We start from the raw sequence: 15,770 nt of genomic DNA on the forward strand, positions 1-15,770 counted from the left end.
CTGTGGGCTAATTCAGTGATTCACTGAGCTTCTAGAGTTATTTATAATTAAACTTATTATCACAATCATAATAAGCAAGAAGGGTGAGTTTTAGTCCCCTTTCATGTGGTTACCTTGATGTATTAACACACACGAGCTATGAATAATAAACTATAAAAATATAATCATGGGAACATTATGTATACTTGTACTTAATTTTTTAATCTAGTAGAAACTAGGTTTAAATTTTAAAATTCAAAACTAAAAACTGCACAACATTGTTGAAGGTACTCATGTCACTGAATTGTACTCTTAAATATGGTTAAAATGGTAAACTTATGTATGTCATACCAAAATTTAAAACATTCAAATTATAAAACTACAAAACTAAGCCAATAATTCAGAAAAAATATTTTTGAAATGTAGAAAATGAAATAAAAAATACATTTAAGGGACACTACCTTGTTTATATATTGCTTTTAAAATAAGCCCTACATATTTTTTTTTCCATTTTTTTTTTTTTGTTGTTCAGGTAGAGTGGGAGGGAGAGAGAGGAACAGAGAGAGAGAGAAACATCGATGTGAAAGGGACACATCGAGTGGCTGCCACCCGCACCACTGACCAGAGCCGGGGACAAACTGCAACCGAGGTACATGCCCTTAGCGGGAACCGAACCCGGGTCTCTCAGGACCGCAGGCCGACGCTCTAACCGCTGAGCCAAACCGGCCAGGGCAAGCCCTACATATTTTTAATGTTCCTGTCTGAATTACTGAAAAAATAATTATAATAGTGAGTATTCATGCATGTATTATTTTCCCTATAATCTCACCCAGAAGGATTCAGTAAATTCATAGTAATAGGCTTACCTCTTTTTAATGCTCTAATACATGTAAACATTTTTTTCACTTCTTTACAAGAAAAAGTCTTGACAGTAGCCACAAAGGATCATTAACACTCAAAACCATTAGGTTTTCTATTTGCTCATTCATATACACCTGCTTAAATTTAGGAACAGTTTACTAGGAAATGCAACTGAGATGAACTTCTTAGTGGTTTTATAGAAATCTTTCCTTCCTTCCTTCCTTCCTTCCTTCCTTCCTTCCTTCCTTCCGTTTCCCATACCCTTATTCTATCTACTCTTCTTTTTTTCTCTTTCTCTTATTTTTCTTATTATATAACATGTACCATTATATTTATAAAACTAAATTTCTTCCTTTCCAGTTAGAAGGCAGAAACAAGAGATAAGGAAACAAAATAAATTAGTAACTACTTCCTGTAGAGGTAGAGGAGACTTGGTTACATGCCATTTCTCTCCTCTACTGCTTGGGCACTGGAGCAAACCCCAACAATGGACAAGACTGCCCTTGGATGTGAGCACAGGGTCTTTTATAAATATCACGTGTAGTAGAAAACCACACTGTCACAGGTCCTGCAGTGGTCAGAGAAAGCCAGAGGTGCCTACTCAGGTTACAAGGTTTAGCAGTTTGAAGAGGCTGGGAGAAGGTAGTTGGTACATTAGCTTATTCTTTGCACATAAATCTGTCTTTCTCATCTCCATGATTCTTGTTAAGGATTGCCTTGTTGTTTTCTTAAAAGGGGCTTACCAGTTGACAATGCTAATAGCAATAAATGAATGAATAAAAATCAAATGGTTTAGCTATGTAAATCTAAATTGAATCTTACACGAAACATACATTCTAGAGTTATTCAGAGGGAACAGAAAACTTTCATTGTGGTAGCCAGAACAGAAGCTTGTTATAATATTCCCCCACTTTACAAGTCTCCATGTCACCGCAAGGTATTCCAGATCAGGGAATCACTTAGTGAATAACTCTGATTTTAAATGATAACTAAGAACATGGGCCAGAAAACAAGCCATTTTCCATGGAGGACTCATTTAGCTCCCACCCAGGTGGCAGGTCCCTATTCCATGGCTACAGGTGCTAGTGTTACTAGTGATATTAGTGGTGGCAGGGGGTTCTTGTTACTCTTTGGGGAAGAGAAAGTTAAGGGGATAGAGTGTGAATGAGAAACAGCCTTCATTTTTCTCTAGCTGGTTCATGGTCATTTGAAGCATGGTACTTCTTGCTGCCCACTAGTTTACATTAAAGGTGTGAATGAGCCCAGCCTGTGTGGCTCAGTGGATTAAGCATCAACTCATGGACTGAGAGGTCCTGGTTCAGTTCCTGGTCAGGGCACATGCCTAGGATGTGGGCTTGATCCCCAGTAGGGGGTGTGCAGGAGCGAGCCGATCTATGTTTCTCTCTCTAAAAAAAAAATCAATAAAAACATTTTTTTTAAAAAAAGGTGTGGTAATAACCCTTAGAAATCATAGTGAGAGACTTATTCTCTGCCTACTTATAAATATCCTCTTAACACATGTTCTGAACTTAATTAGTTGGGTTTTGGTTAATGCATATCTTAACTGTAAGGTTCAGATATTTGTCCCAAACATTCTGAAGTGAGGATAATCTTGCTGTAAGGAATCGGGGGCGCCGCCGAATAAAACAGAGAAGAGACTGGAGAGCCAATCAGCCGAATAAACAGGGATCAGGCTTTATTGGGTGCACTCCGGGCGGGTTCACAGACTCCGGGGGTCGAGTCCTAGAAGCCGCACTCAATGTAGGGGCTTGTGTCTTTTATATCTGCCTGTTGCAGCTGGAATTTGTCTCTTAAGAGAGTTTGGCCCTGCGGGGGCTATGCATGGAGCCTATGGAATATGAATAGATAAGATGGGAGTTAATCTATAGCCTCGAGGCAGGCCATTCAGGGTGGGAGACAAGGCTGAGCAAGGAGACAATGGTCGAGCACTTTGCCTGGTGCCAGTTCCCCAGGCCATCGGACATTCCCGACTCTGTGATAATGACAAAGGGGCGCAGATGTCTTTCTGGCTACTTCGAGCTGGACAGGGGCGGCGTTAGGGGAGGGGGCCCATGTCGGCATGATCCGGGCCTGAGGATCTGGTGAGAGGTTGATAATGGCTTAGCATCATGATCTCGTGCACCGTCTGGCTGGTGAAGGCCTTCAGTCGGTTTTGTAGTAGGGAGGAGAGTAGTCGCAGGAGACAGGGTCCGAAGGCTAGGGCTAGAAAAAGGAGAGTTAGGGGACCCGTAAGCGGCAAAACCCAGTGTGCCCAGTTGGAATCGAACCAGGTGCTCCAAGATTGATCTCGCCTTTCCCAAATGTGTTGTGCTCTTTCTTTTAAGTTATTGGCAGCATTTCGGACGAGGCCTGACTGGTTAAGATAGAAGCAGCATTGCTCTTCTAGGAAAACACATATACCTCCCCTTTCTGCAGTGAGGAGATCTAGGCCCCTTCGATTTTGAAGGGTGACTGCTGCTAAGGAGTCTAGTTGATCTTGGATGCTGAGAAGGGTGGAGGCTATTTCTTAACCAGGGATGTATATTGTCTGTGGGGTATGAGCAATTATGGCTAGTAGCAGACACCTGAGGAGCCCCCAAAAAATGGACCTCGTTTGTGAAAAGCCCGTTGGCTTCAGGGGAGATGGCATAATCCACCCGGTTATTTTGGTGGTCCCAGGGGTGAGAGATGGTTATGGTGGTGTTGCAATGCTGGGAAGCTAGGCTTCCGAGGGACACGTTGCCCCCTTGAGCCGAGAAGCATAAGGGAGCCTGGGTTAGGAGGGGGGTGTTTATGGTTACCGGGCCATGGACGGGCGAAGTGGAGCCCTGAAATTGGGTGAGTCATTGAATATAGGACTGGAAGAGTTTATTCGCCCGGTTGGCAGCAGAGGTGGGGTATCCACCAATTAAGGTGTCCGCTCTTTCAAAGAAGGTGGCTCCTTTCTGTACCTTATAGGGCAGAGTAATCTGGAGCTTTGAGGCCTCATATTCAGGTATGGGTATGGCAGAGTAGGCTGAGGAGGACAGGGATAGGCAGACCCAACAGTCAGGCGCAAATGTGGAGTTGGCCTTATAGAGGCGGCGTTGGGTCAAATTCAGGGTACAAAACAGATGGGAGGATTCCAGAAGCGAAGGAGAGAAGGTGGCAAGAGTGAGTGGGCAAGAGTGAGGGGCGAGGCCCAGAGTCAGACTTATCGTGGATGATCCAATTAGGGCGTCTTGTGTATTCTGATTTTCGTCGGCCCCAATGGAGTGCAGGTGAGGCGAGGCTCCAGGACTGGTTGCTCTTCTGGAATCGGGACTTTCTTTATCCTAGAGAGATGGATCCAGGCAGAGATCCCCAACACCTTAACTGCAGAGGGAGTAGTCAGAACAACGGTGTATGGCCCCTCCCATTTAGGGTGTAGGGGTTGGGGAGAGAGGGTCCTGATTAGTACCCGGTCTCCAGGTGAAATGGGTTGGGAGAGCTCTGATCCCAGGTCAGGTCCAGGTTTAGGAAGGGTACGGTTAGCATGTTCTCGGAGGAGGGAGAGGTAGGGCAGGTATGAGGCCAGAGGGGGTGGGGAGTCTATAGACGGAGTAGGAAGGAGGAAGGGTCTTCCGTATAGAAGTTCAAATGGACTGAGGTGAGAGGGTCCCCGAGGCGCGGCTCGAAGACGGGTAAGGGCCAGGGGTAGCAGGTCAGGCCAGGACTGTCGGAGTTCCAGGCTGAGTTTGGTTAGATGTTCCTTGATGAGGCCGTTGGCCCGCTCAACCTTACCCGAGGACTGGGGGTGATAGGCTGCATGTAGTTTCCATTTGATGCCAAGAGAGACCGAGACCGCTTCAGTGACCTTGGAGATGAAAGCTGGCCCGTTGTCTGATTGTATGGAGTTTGGCAGCCCAAAGCGAGGGATGATGTCTTTCAGTAGGTGAGTGGTTACGGTTTCTGCAGTCTCTGAGGCGGTTGGGAAGGCCTCGATCCAACCTGAAAAAGTATCAACCATGGTTAAAAGATATTTTAGTTGTTTGTGTTTAGGCATATGAGTGAAGTCTATCTGCCAGTCTTGTCCTGGCAGGTGACCCCGCATTTGGTGTAGGGGCCTGCGCACTTGGCAAGCTCCTTGGCTGTTGGACCTGGAACAGACAGAACATGAGGCATGTGCAGCCTGGATAGCTGGTCGGAGTTTGTCAGGGTGGAGGATTGGGGATAAGAATTGGTGAAGGGCTTCGGGGCCTATGTGGAGAGTCTTGTGGATCTCCGACAGTATTTGCAGTCTTTGGGCGTCTGGAAGAATTAAGAGGTCGGTAAGGCGGTGGGGGGAGAAAACCTGGAGAGGCTGTTGTAGATTGATCTTCAGTGCCTCCCTGGTGAGTTCTGCCGCTGCTGTGAGGGCCCGGAGGCAAGGCTGCCATCCACGAACAGTGGGGTCCAGCTGCTTTGAGAGGTAAGCAACAGGGACCAGGGTGGGGCCAAGTGGCTGAACCAGGACCCCTATGGCTAAGTGATGTTTTTCGTCTGTATAGAGGAGAAAAGGTCGTTGGGGATTGGGGAGAGCAAGAGCTGAGGCAGAGCACAAAGCCTCAAGGAGGGTCTGGAAAGCCCGGCAGACCTCCTTAGGGGAGGTCAGGGGTCCCTCGGGGGTGTCTCTGGCTGCCTGGTAGAGTGGTCTGGCTAGGAGGGCAAAATTGGGGATCCAGTGCCTGAAGAACCCCATAAGCCCAAGAAAGGACTGAATTTCCATTGCCGAGGTCGGGGGTTGTAAGTCCCTAAGGGCCTGCAACCTGTCGGAGGTGATTGTCCGGTGTGTCGGAGTGACAAGGAGCCCTAAATAGGTCACCGAGGGAGTCGCGATCTGGGCTTTCTGTGCAGACACCCGGTAACCCTTGGTGTAAAGAAAATTGAGGAGAGTGGTGGTGGCTGAGATATTATCTCCTTCAGAGGGGGAGCAGATGAGAAGATCGTCTACATATTGGAGAAGAGTGCATGGGGACAGATCACATTCCCTTAAGTCCTGAGCAAGAGCCTGACCAAAGAGGTGCGGACTGTCTCGGAATCCTTGAGGGAGGACAGTCCATGTTAACTGTTGGGAAATATTGGAGACCGGATCTTCTCAGGTGAAAGCAAAGAAAAAATAGGAATCAGGATGTAGCGGGATGGTAAAGAAAGCATCCTTTAGGTCAAGAACCGAGAAATGAGTAGTATGGGGGGGAATATGAGAGAGGAGGGTGTAGGGGTTTGGGACTACAGGGGAGATGGGTATGACCGCTGAATTAATTATGCGAAGGTCTTGGACAAGGCGGTACTGCCCCGAGGGTTTCTTAACAGGCAGAATGGGGGAGTTACAGGGGGAGTTGGTAGGAATGAGGAGGCCCTGGCTTCTGAGTTTAGATATAATGGGGTGGAGTCCTAGTCGGTGAGCCTGAGAGATGGGAAATTGGGGGCGATTGGGGTAAGATGATGGGTTTTTTAATTTGATGAGGATGGGGGCGTGATGTGAGGCAACCGAGGGGGTGTTTGTGTCCCAGACCCCAGGGTGGACTGCCGGTAAGAGCTGGACCGCGGAAGCTGAGACAGTAGCCTGGGTAGGGCCAGAGAGTAAAGCTATTAGATGCGGCTGCTGGGGGAGGAAAGAGATGGTAGTATGGAGTTTAGATAAGATATCTCTCCCCAAGAGTGGAACTGGGCAGGCAGGCATTACTAAAAAGGAATGGGAGAACGGGTAGCCTTCGAAGATGCAGTTAAGTAGGGCCGTTCGTTTGGGGGTTGTAGGGAGCCCATCAATTCCCATAACCGAGACCTGGGAAGGAAAAGTGAAGCCCGAATGGGAGGGGAGGACAGAGTAGGTAGCCCCCGTGTCTATTAAGAAGGAAATAGACTTACCTGCTACCTGGAGCGTGACCCTGGGCTCGGCGAGGGTGACTGGAGTCGCAGAACCAGGGCCGCCTCAGTCGTCCATGAGCCCTAGTAGCTCCAATGCTGGGAAATCCTGGGTCTCATTTCCCCAGCATTGAGGTGCTGAGGATTGAGCCAGGGTCGGGCAGTCCGACTTCCAGTGTCCCATTTGTTTGCATTGGGGGCAGGGCTTGGTAGGTGGGCTTGGTAGGTGGGCTGTGGGCAGGCTTTGGCCCAGTGGCCTTCCTTGCCGCATTTGAAACAGGCGCCTGGAGGCGAGCGAGGTCCCCCTTTTGGGGCCTGGTATCTTTTCGGGTCCCCTGCCGGCCGGAGGGCAGCTACCAGAGCCTGGGTTTGGAGGCTTACCTTCTGCTGGAGCCTCGCCTGGCGGGCTGCTTCAGCCGTCTCCTCCCGGGCATTAAAAACCTTAAAGGCCATTTTTACCAGGTCTTGGATGGGAGTTTCAGGGCCCTCCTCAACCTTCTTGAGCTTCTTTCTGATATCAGGGGTGGACTGGGAAATGAAGTGGGAGGCAAGGACAGTGGCCCCATTTGGGGACCCCGGGTCCAGGCGGGTGTATTTGAGTAGGGCATCCTGAAGTCGTTTAAGGAAGAGAGCTGGGTTCTCATCAGGGTGCTGGGTGATTTCTCTTATTTTATCATAGTTGACTACCTTGTTGGAAACCGCGTCCATGCCTCGAAGGAGATATCGGAGCATGAGGTTCCGGCGCGGGATGTTAGACCCAGGGCCGGCCTGATAATTCCAGGCAGGATCGTCCTGGGGAACCGCTTCATTGCCAAGGGGGACAGTATTGTCCACCAGGTGGTCCCTATCTGCCTGCTGCCAGGCCGCCGCAGAAATGCGCTCATATTCCTCAGGAGTTAGGGTGGAGGCGCAAATGACCCGAATATCATGCCAGGTCAGGTCATATGTCTGGGTGAGATAGCGGAATTCACGGATGTAAAGGGAAGGTTCCGCCGAAAAAGAGCCCAGGCGCCTCTCGATTTGGGAAAGGTCTTGCAAGGAAAAGGGAACGTGAACCAGTACAAGGCCCTCAGCGCCCGCGACTTCTCGAAGAGGGGCAAGGAGAGAGGGCCCTTGGGAGCGAGTATGAGCGGAGACGGGACCCAAGGGGATCCTCGGGAAGAGGGGCTGTGGGAGAGGAGGGAGGTGGGTCCTGAGGAGGCTGGCCAACCGGGGGCGGCGCTAGGTGATCTGGGAGATCATCAGGAGGGGGCTAGGGAGGAGAATCAGTGGGGGTAGTTTTAGATGAATGAGGGGCTGTCTGAGCCAGGAGGATCTGCAGGGTACAGCAGTGGGAACACAGGTCGGGGCGGGAACGGAGGTCCCAAAAGGCCTGAATATAAGGGATCTCAGAGTCCTTCTTTGTGCGCCGGCAAAAGTCATCTAAGTCACGAAGGACATTGAAATCAAAGGTGCCCATCGGGGACCATCGCGACTGATTGTCTAGAGTATATTGGGGCCAGGCGACCTGGGATAGGAAGATTAATTTTTTCTTCCGGAGAGTCTGAGTGTATCCCAATTTGGTGAAATTTTGGAGTAGACATCCCAGAGGGGTCTTGGGGTCAGGCTTGGATTCGGAATTACCCATGAGGCAAATTTAGTAGGGGGACTGATTCTCGGGGAGCAGACGTTTGTAAGGCGTCCCTGACAAACGTTCGTTCCCGGACGGAATCGGGTGAGAAGCAACCCTATGGGCGTCCCCAAGGGAAGCTTCTACCCTGGGACGAAGGAGTCCCGGAGAGAAGCGGGGGTCGTCCTGGCTTGGCCAAGTCTAGGACAGGAGACCCGGAGAGGAGAACCAGTACCCTTAGAGAGCCAAAAATGACTTACAGTCTGTTGTATTCAGAGGGCAACTCCGGATCCGAGCCTGGAAATCGGTGGCGGCGCTGGGAGAGGAGGGGGACTCTCGGCCCTGGGGTGGGCCGGGTCGCCAATTCCTCCTCCCGGGTTTCGGCACCAGATGTAAGGAATCGGGGGCGCCGCCGAATAAAACAGAGAAGAGACTGGAGAGCCAATCAGCCGAATAAACAGGGACCAGGCTTTATTGAGTGCACTCCGGGCGGGTTCACAGACTCCGGGGGTCGAGTCCTAGAAGCCGCACTCAATGTAGGGGCTTGTGTCTTTTATATCTGCCTGTTGCAGCTGGAATTTGTCTCTTAAGAGAGTTTGGCCCTGCGGGGGCTATGCATGGAGCCTATGGAATATGAATAGATAAGATGGGAGTTAATCTATAGCCTCGAGGCAGGCCATTCAGGGTGGGAGACAAGGCTGAGCAAGGAGACAATGGTCGAGCACTTTGCCTGGTGCCAGTTCCCCAGGCCATCGGACACTTGCCACTTAATTCCCTTACATCAAGCCCCATGATAGAGGCAGTCCTGAGTTCCTAGGCCCTCGGAGGTGTTGTGACATTATAAAGAATATATCTGAAACACTAGAAAGATGGCGGCGTAGGTAAATGCAGTATCGCCTCCTCCCACAACCACATCAAAATTACAACAAAACTACAACACAACCATCATTCAGAACCGCCTGAAATCGAGCTGAATGGAAGTCCTACAACTACGAAATTACAGAATCAGCCACAACTGTTGTAATCCATTGAGATCAACCACACTCGGACACCAGGTTTAAGGTTTAAATTTGGTGGAACTTTATTTTCCTGTGCAGGGTCTGCAGCCTCTCTGAGTTGAGGAGAACTGCAGCAGCCAGCAGCAGACTTCAGCCCTTTTATAATCAGGGTTAAACAAATACTAACTAGCAAGCTTGTTGTTATAGCTCACTATCCTTGGAATTCAATAAAGAAAAACAACTTGTCTTTAAGCTGCCCTAATTAATAGCCTCAGGGACAGCAAGATGAACAATGGGTAATGTTATAGACGGCTTTAGCCCCATAAAAATTAACCAGAGTTTGAACTTCACTGGGAATTTGAAAAGCAACATCCTTCAGAAAAAGGGAGGACAGAAACGGCCCCAAGGCCAGAATGTCCTGCATGCTCTGTAAAGAAACTGATAGGGAGAAACTAAAGCTCCCTTTACCCCATAAAACTGTAACTGTTAAAAATATATGTATTGCACCCTGGCCGGTTTGGCTCAGCGGTTGGAGCGTCGGCCTGCGGTACAGAGAGACCCAGGTTCGGTTCTCGCTAAGGGCACATACCTCGGTTACAGTTTGTCCCCGGCCCTGGTTGGTCGTACGGGTGGCAGCCACTCGATGTGTCCCTTTCACATCGATGTTTCTCCCTCTCTCTCTTCCTCTCTCTCCCTCACGCTCTGTCTGAACAAAAAATGGAAAAATGTCCTCAGGTGAGGATAAAAAAAAATATATACATATATATATATATATATGTATTGCACCTGGCTAACCGCTGATATCCGTCTCGAATTTGTTAGTTTTTAAAACTTAGATAATAGAATGAATAGCAGGATAGATGTATGCTGACCCAGTTCACCCAGTTCCCTTTCACCTCAGCTCCCTCCCATCTCTGTTCCCTCCTGTTTATTGCTAACTGCCTCCGCTTCTGGCTTCCAATACGTAGCTAGCTTGCTCTGCTAAACTCTTGAATGACCCCTGTCCTATATAAGCAACCCTCCCCCTGAGCTCAGGGCTGCAGTACTCCTCTGTGTAGGTTGGCTGCAGTCCCTGCGCAGGTAATAAAGCTCACCTCTAATTCACCCAACTTTGTGTCCAAGTGAGGTTGACTCTCCTGGGTTACAACACTTGTGACAGAGATGGATATCAGCGGTTAGCAAGGTGCAATACATATATTTTTAACAGTTAGTTTTATGGGATAAAGGGAGCTTCAGTTTCTCCCTGTTAGTTTTTTGTTTTGTTTTGTTTGTTTGTTTGTTTTTTTACAGAGCATGCAGGACATTCTGGCCTTGGGGAAGAGCAAGCAAGCAAGTACAGAAGCGGAGGCAGTGAGCGATAAGCAGGAGGGAACAGAGATGGGAGGGAGCTGAGGCGAAAGGGAACTGGGTGAACTGGGTCAGCATACATCTATCCTGCTATTCATTCTATTATCTAAGTTCTAAAAACTAACAAATTCGCTTAGAGGACAAATTCATTTAGAGGAGCACCATGCCAGCTGGAACTTCCTCAGGTTGCCTCTGAAAGCTTCATAGTTGGCCTTTTGTTTATTTAATCAGGACAAAGTGATAGGAGCAGGCCAACGAGACTGGTAGGAGGGGCGGAGGTGGACAGGCTGGTCCCATACCCACGTGTGGCAGATAAAAATCAGGAGAGACCTCGGCTGGGAAGGCCCTCCCTGAGGAGTGAAGGGTCCCCGTCCCAAACCAGGCACCCAGCTCAGGGTCCCAGTGCCAGGAAGAGAAGTCCCCATAACTTCTGGCTGGAAAAACCAGCAGGAACTGAGGCAGAGGGAGGCTGCAGCTGCTGGAACCCCAGTAGTTCCTCTTAAAGGGCCCTGCACACAGACTTACTCAGACCTTTCCCTCTGAGCTCCAGCAGGAGGCAGCTTGAAGAGCACCAGGGAACAGGGAAGAACTGAGCTGTTTGGCCTCCGGATGAGGGCTGGAGGGGCAGCTATCTCCTGGACAGATGTGATGGTGGAGGCCATTGTTCCTTTGTTGAGCCCTCCCCCTACAGGGCAGGCAGACTGCTGCCATATTTGGGACTCCAGGAACTTGGCTCACAGTGTTTGCCACGCCCTGGTGATTCCCTGAGGCCCCTCCCCACCCAACTTTCGGGCCCACCCAAGCTGTTTCCAAAGGTTTTTCCATAGGATTTGCCTGTCTTGGATCCTGCTTCAGATTTTCTAAAATCTCTCAAACAAGCAGCATTTGGTATCTGAGCCCACCAGTGCACCTGGCACCATCAGGCCAGTGGACACCCTGTGTCAACACAGACCAGGACACAGTAGTGTAGCTGTCAAGGTGCTGGTTGTGGAAATCAAAAATGGCTGGGAGCCCAGCGCCATCCCCTGCGGTAGCAGTTTGATCAGAGTCGAGATATACCCCCAGCAACAGAGGCTGGGGAGCAGATATCCATCCCCAGGCAACAGAAGCACAGACCAGCAGCAGAGAACCACCCCCAAAAACTACAGCAAAGGTTGAGCAGGAGCTGAGCCCCACTGGGCAGCAGCACTCCCCAGCCACCAGCAGCAGGAGCTGGGGCTCCATAGGGCCCTGTGCAACACAGTGCCCACAAGAGTGGTGGGAAGCCGGGGATCCAGAAGGGCCTGTGTGACCCAGCGGCCCACAAGAGCGATGGGAAGCCGGGAATCCAGAGGGACCTGTGCAACCCAGTGGCCCACAACAGTGGTGTGGAGCCAGGGCTCGAGAGAGGCCAGTCTCAGTGAGCCCCATACCTCTCGTTAAGTGGCCCCAGGCCTGGCACTAGAAGCAGCTAGCCTTGGTTCACAACTTGGCTTTTCCTGGACACCTCCAAGTTCAGCACAAGAAGTAGTCATCTGCAGTTCACTTTGTAGCTTATGCCAGGTGGCCCTGGATAGAGCACAGACAGTGGCTGACCTTGCCCCAGAGCCAGCACACATGGTGGACAGCTTCAGACCACATTGAAACACCAGCACCCAACCACCTCCACAAGTGACACACTCAATGAATGGACTCAATGGGTACCAGAGCCCTGCTGAAGTAAGTCTTGCTCTGGATGGGGGCCCCTACATAGCTGATCCTCCAAGGTAGTGGCTAGTGGGCACAGTCAGTCCTGGTAGCTTATCAGCCTGAGTAAACCCCTCCCATTGATGTGCCAACAGCAATCAAGACTCAATTACAAGAGCCCTGGCCAATTTTGCTCAGTGGTTAGAGCGAACCCAACCCGGGTTCGGTTCCCGCTAGGGGCATGTACCTCGGTTGCAGTTTGTCCCCGGCCCTGGTTGGGTCGTGTGGGTGGCAGCCACTTAGTGTGTCCCTTTTATGTCGATGTTTCTCTCTCTCTCTCTCGTTCTCTCTCTCCCTCTCACTCTATCTGAACAAAAAATGAAAAAGTGTCCTCGGATGAGGATTAAAAAAAAAAAAGACTCAATTACAAGAGAAGGGTGCACCACGAGGGCCCAGCTGGGGTGATCAGAGAGACTGTGCCACTGGATCCTACAGGTCGCCTACAACAGTAGGCCACTCTATGAAGCCTAGGAAGCATAGCAACTCTGCCTAATACATAGAAACAATCACAGTGAAGCAGCCAAAATGAAGAGACAAAGAAACATGTCCCAAATGAAAGAATAGAACAAAACTCCAGGAAAAGAACTAAACAAAATGGAGATAAGCAATCTGACAGATGCAGAGATCAGAACACAGGTTATAAGGTTGCTCAGGGAATTTGGTGAGACATCCAAGGGACTTAGTGAGACCTTCAAGGAACTTAAGGAGACCTCCAAGGAACTTAGTGAGAACATCAACAACATAAAAAAGAGCCAGTCAGAAATTAAGGATGCACTAACTGAAATAAAGAATAATTTACAGGGAATCAATAGTAGAGTAGGTAAAGCCAAAAAGCAAACTATCAATTTGGAATATAAGGAAGCAGAAAACACCCAATCAGAACAGCAAAAAGAAAAAAGAATCAAAAAAAAAATAGGATAGTGTAAGAAGCCTCTGGGACAACTAAGCGTGCCAACATTCGCATCATAGGGGTGCCTGAAGGAGAAGAGAGAGAGCAAGAAACTGAAAAACTATTTGAAACAATAATGACAGAAAACATCCCTAACTTGGTGAAGGAAACAGACATACAAGTCCAGGAAGCACAGAGAGTCCCAAACAAATTGAAACCAAAGAGGTCCACACCAAGACACATCATCATCAAAATGCCAAAGGTTAAATACAAGGAGAGAATCATAAAAGCAGTGAGAGCCCTGGCCAGTTTGTCTCAGTGGTTGAGCGTCAGCCTGTGGACCAGAGAGTCCCAGGTTCAGTTTCCACTAGGGGCACGTACCACAAAAAAAAAAAAAAAAAAAAACAAGACAAGACAAAAAAAAGCAGTGAGAGAAAAGCAGTCTGATACCTACAAAGGAGCTCCCATAAGACTGTCAGCTGATTTCTCAAAAGAAACTTTGCAGGCCAGAAGGGAGTGGCAAGAAATATTCAGAGTAATGAAAAGCAAGAACCTACAACCAAGATTACTCTATCCTGCAAAGCTGTCATTTAGAATCGATGGACATATCAAGAGTTTCCCAGATAAGAAAAAGCTGAAGGAATTTATCACCACCAAACCAGTATTATATGAAATGTTGAAGGGTCTTCTTGAAGGTGAAGAGGAACAAAATAATGAACAATAAAATGGCAATTAATACATATCTATCAACAATTGAATCTACAAACAAAATGAGCAAACAGAACAGAAACAGAATCATAGATACAGAGAACTTTTGCTTGCCAGATGGGTGGGGGCTGGGAGGATGAGTGAAAAAGATGAAGGAATTAAGATGTACAAATTGGTTGTTAGAATGATGAACCTCAAAGGGAAAGGGGAAGGGAGGGTGGGATGGGATAAACCAAAGAACTTCTATGCATGTATTCTTAACCAATGGACACCAGCAATAGTGTGGGGAAGGCTGGAGGGGGTGGGAATGGGGAGGAAGGGGTCAATGGGGAAAAAAGGGAGAAACATCTAATACATTCAACAATAAAGATGAGTTAAAAAAAAAAAAAAGAATATATCTGGTCTTCATCTCTGGTTTCTGGTATAGAGTTTCAAAAACCTCTAGAGGAGAAGGGTACAGGGGGGATAAGTAGTGATGGATGGAGATTTGACTTGGGGTGGTGAACACACAATACGGTGTACAGATGATGTGTTGTAGAATTATGCGCCTGAAACTTCTATAATTTTGTTAACCAGTGTCACTCCAATAAATTCAATTTAAAAAATCCCATAGAATTTCTTGAAAAATAGAAATTTTTCTATGCTACTGAGGTATTCATTATCTTATTAGATAGCTTCAGAATGGGAACTGGTCAGAAAGACGAAGCATATGATTAGAGTTTGGGACTTTTAGCTGCCAAACTCCTGGCAGAGGAGGAAGGCTGGAGACTGAGTTCAATCACATGGCCAATGATTAAATCAATCATGCCTACCTAATAAGATCCAAAAACACTCTGGATACCAAAGTTCAGTGGAGCTTCCTGATTGGTGAACACATTGATGTAGAGGGAGGGTGACTGTTCTGACTCCCTAGGGAGAGCATGTAAGCTCTGTGTTCCCTCCCAGAACTTGCCCTATATATATTCTTTAAAAATACAACTGTAGCCCGGCTGGTGTGGCTCAGTGGTTGAGCATTGACCCATGCACCAAGAGGTCGCCCGTATGATACCCCGTCAGGGTACATGCCCAGGTTGTGGGCTCAATCCCCAGTAGGGGGCATGCAGGAGGCGGCCAATTGATGTTCTCTCTCATCAATGTTTCTATTTCTCTCTCCCTCACTTCCTCTCTCCCTAAAATTAATAAAGAACAATTATTTTAAATAAATAAATAAAAATAAAACTGTAATAATGAAGTATGACATTTTCCTGGGTTCTATGAGTTATTGTAGTGAATTATTGAACCTGAGAGGGGCTCACAGGAACCCCTGAATTTGTAGCCTGTGTCCTGAAACCTGGAGAGTCTGATGCTTAATCTAGGTGCTCAGCATCAAAATTGTATTGAAGTATACCCATTTTGGGGGTGAGACAGAACAGGTAGCTCACAAGAATATTTCTTTTTTTCTAGCTCACATCCTCTCTTCCCCTGACTTCTGTCTGTCATAGCTGCCTCCACATACCCCCTTCTGCCTGCCCACTTCCGGAATTTGCTAGTTCTTCCTATAGAATAAACAAACCCCAGTCTCTTACTGTCCTTGTGTCTACGAAATGTTGCAGCATTGGTTTCAGATTCAAGTCTAGTGGCTTTCTTTTCCACACAGCTCTACAGAGAAAATTTGGCTTGGAAGAGGCTTAACTTTGATCTTCATATCTGGAATGTCTCCACAGGAGGTTGGCATGCGCAGCAGTGGTTGGGAAAGGGTAAACTATGATTCTGTGCATAAAAGAGGGATTTTTACCCCAGCAATTTTGTCCTC

Source organism: Molossus molossus, unplaced genomic scaffold (genome assembly GCF_014108415.1).
Source record: "Molossus molossus isolate mMolMol1 unplaced genomic scaffold, mMolMol1.p scaffold_m16_p_13, whole genome shotgun sequence".
Taxonomy (NCBI): Eukaryota; Metazoa; Chordata; class Mammalia; order Chiroptera; family Molossidae; genus Molossus; species Molossus molossus.